General features: G+C 33.7%; 1 non-coding gene across 1 annotated transcript; it reads right to left on the bottom strand.

The window, feature by feature from the left end:
* Window positions 215-288, bottom strand: TRNAV-AAC. Its single transcript has one exon. It is a non-coding gene; the product is annotated as a tRNA-Val (tRNA).

Genomic DNA, 3,879 nt, shown 5'->3' with positions numbered 1-3,879 from the left:
TTTACTGTATTAGTAGAAACGCATTGTATGTCTATACCAACTTAACAAGTACTCTAATACTAGTCTAGTTGTTATCTGAAAGCGCACTTCAATCACATAATTATGTTAGAAAAACGTGATTTTCAAATTATAGATTAGGAGTACGTATAACTGGAGATGTTATGAAGATGAATCGTAACAGGCCAAAGAAAGATATTTGAACAAAAAATGATAATGGCTTCGCCCGGGTTCGAACCGGAGACCTTCAGTGTGTTAGACTGACGTGATAACCAACTACACCACGAAACCTTCTTGTCAATTCTATATCACGAGCCTTTATACCAAAACGACATATCGACCGATAACACAATTAAACAAAACAAAACAAAACAAAACTTATGTAATTAATAAAAATATTATTTTAAGAAAAAGACACATAAACCTCGACGAAAAATCTGACCGAGATAACAAAAAGGTTGGTTGTTACTAACGGCTCTGAGAAAACTACCTAGTCGTCATTTGTGCCTAATTGCTAAAACCACTTGGTATTTGCGACTTATTCATACAAATTTAGGTAAAGCTACAACTTGTACACCTATCTTCAACCTTTTCATACATAGATTTTTTCAAATTAGTAGGATCTTCTTTAACTGAACCTCTCAAGTGCTGACAATGATATTTGCGGTGATGACGGTCATCTTGTTGGTATTGAATATTGATACTCGTTTGGTGTTAAGATGTTTCGAGTTTTGATAACTACTCTTCCGATTATCTTATGCTACCGACCTCAACCTGAAAGCTATGAAATCGAATTCAAGAAAAGAAGAGGGAGGATATCTAGAAGAAGATGTGGATCAAGATTGTATCAGAAGTAGATGAATTTGGAAGGCTTGAATTTTTTGCTCCTACGCCAATTGTATAACTCGAACAATTTGAAATATATCGATCGAGAGTTCTTCCTACCAAATTGTATAATTGCACATCTCGGTTGTTTTCTTTTTTTGAGCATAATGTATCTGTGAAGGGAAGCTCGGGTTCGTGGTGGTGCTAAATATAATTAGGTAGTAATCAGTGGACGAAAAATAATGATTAAGATTACATGTACGACAATAAAAAGAAGGTACGTATTCAAATGTTAAATATAGAAAGAAAATAGGTGAAGGAAGCAAAATAGTACGTGTGATGTTTGGAGGAGTGTGATACCTATATCCAAATTAGTTGGGTTCGATGCACTTTCAAGTATCCCATCTTTCCGAAAACTGGAAGTCTAAGATTTCGTAAAACGGTAGAGTTCGATGCCCTCCTTATGTTATTATAAGGATTCTATATATAAATTTACATGAGATGCCTTAATCACAGCTAATCATCTACACGGGTGTATTTGTAGGCGAGCGAAAAGAAAATTAAAATTATTCTTCAAAAAATAATAAATGGGCCTTGAAGGCATGCCAGTGTATATGCCACTTTCCACAAGTGGCTATAGAGTATAGGCTTTTAGTGGACAGTTAAAAACAAATGAGTGAAGCCATGATGGAATCTATACACACCATACCAATCAAACCGAATGTTAACTTAAGTCTCCTCATAGTTCTCATCATTCCACGATGTAGCTAAGTCTAAATTAAAATGAGCAACAAAACGAATCAATTCGAGAAACAACACTTGCATTTTTTCTTTTTCTTGCAATCATATATGTAACACGTTTTTTTCACAATTTATCTACGTTGAAACTGTGTAGCAATGTATCTGACTTGGTTAGTCTAAGAATCTCTGTTTAATTATTGAGATTACTCGTAAAAAATCTGGACTTCAAGAAATTGAATCGTGAAAGGAATTAAATCCTTTCCAAATTGCTCAATTCTTCCCTTGTTCACTTCTCTTCCAAAGAAACTCTTCTTCACCTAATATATTTCATACGTCATTAGTTAATATGATAAGTTGTGCTTTGTATCTAAATTCATCACCAACTTCAACTCCAGGTGATTTGTACACCAAGAGCTCAAAACCAGATATGACCAAGTTCTCATTATCCCTGAAGCTATTTTTGACTTATGTGCCACTCCATTGGTTGAGAGATGGTCTCAAGAATTCTGTTTGTAAGATTATGTTTACGAAAATATCACAAGACTAAAACTACACATTAAATTTTCAAAACTAAACCCTTTAAAAGCTGAGTCCTAAATTCTAAACCCAAAATATTAAAGAAAAATTCACATTTTTAAATTATAAACCTCTTTAAAAATAAACATTTTTAAAATTACATATTAAACTTTCAAACTAAACTCCTTAAAAACATAATCCTAAACCTTAAACCCAAAATAGTAAACCAAAATTCACATTTTTAAATTCACTAAAAAAAAGTATGGACATGAAACACACAAGATGGAACGTCAGGTGACTGCCATTACAAATCAAATCGTAAACCTTGAGAATGCTATTTTTTGCAATGTGCTCCATGGTGGTCACTTTCAATGACAACGACTTAAATGGAAGATATGAAACTTAATGTGGATGAAGTTAGTTATCTGGCTTAGTCCGTTGAAGAGCAAATATAAAATTTTAATTGTGGTCCAATAATTACATGTGCACGAGATCGCGTAGCTTGGGGTGGGAGTGATGATGGGGCTTTTTCGGTTAAAAAATTTAGACTATGGTTCATAGTTATATGATAAATAAAACAAAATAAATTTTAATCTGATGAACATAAAACTTAACTTATCAAACATCCAAATTTAAAAGTTTGTATCAGGATTAATTTGGATTTTTAGTTAAAAAATTTTATTATATTAGATTTTTTTTTTCCACAAATCAATTATATTGATATCAAAAAGTGTTTCCAAAATACAGAAACATTCCTATACAACCGTTATACGCAAATACATGAAATTGATACAATTTCAGTGAAGGAGTGGAAGTGACCCTGCTGTTATTTAGTCTTATAGGCAACATATAAAATCTGTTAAGTCCCCCCTTCACACACTTTTTATTGGCTATCAGTTTGGTGCTGAAACTCCAAAATGTCATTGACATTACTTTAATTAAGAAAAATAGATGTAATGTTGTTGGAAATGATTCTAGATCTTGATGCCTTCTTGAAATCGATATACTTGATAATTCCGGCAAGGATTCTCTATGATCATTTAGAGAAATCTATTGTCTTGCTATCCATGGTTATTTCCATAGTGTACGATGTCTCCAATGTCTCCTAAGACTATTTGAAAGTCCTTCATCTTCATCTCCACCTAGTATAAAACCAAGAGGACTGTGGACACATATGTGTTTTGGCTTGTTTACACACGTGACTTTCTTTCTTCTAATCACATTGTCGACTTGAAACTCCATAAGGAGATAGTTGATGAGAGAACATAAGTTTTGTCTCCTGATCATTAAATCAAGTCGTATTCGTCTATTAGTAAAAGTGTCCATACCATTTTTGTCAATCGATTCTGCTGTGTATCTCTCACTATCTTGAAAAAAAAAATTGTGTTAAAACCACAAACTCAACAAGGAGACCATCCATAAAATCAAAATAAACACGCTCATCCCCAATTGGTGCAGAAAAGTTCAGATTCAAGCCCGATAAAATGTGAAGTCCCATCAGGATATGAATGAAATTCCATATTCGATCCATTGGAAGACTATATCCTTCAGCCACCGTGATGAAATTGTTGATTCAGGATCAAAAACCCAAATGAAAATTTCATACCTATAGGTAGGGAGACACTCACCGATTGATAATCGGACATTCCACCGGAAAAAGATTAACTCACCGGAAACAAACCTTCTACAAGGAAGGACATCACGATTCCACCAAACTGAAATTACAAAGAAGAAACCAATCTGGGGATGGCTTGAATCAGCATCGTTCGGATCGATTGGTGAAAACTGGTTGATTGGATG

The sequence above is a fragment of the Camelina sativa genome, chromosome 4 (genome assembly GCF_000633955.1).
Source record: "Camelina sativa cultivar DH55 chromosome 4, Cs, whole genome shotgun sequence".
Taxonomy (NCBI): Eukaryota; Viridiplantae; Streptophyta; class Magnoliopsida; order Brassicales; family Brassicaceae; genus Camelina; species Camelina sativa.
This window is presented reverse-complemented; position numbering and strand designations above follow the sequence as displayed.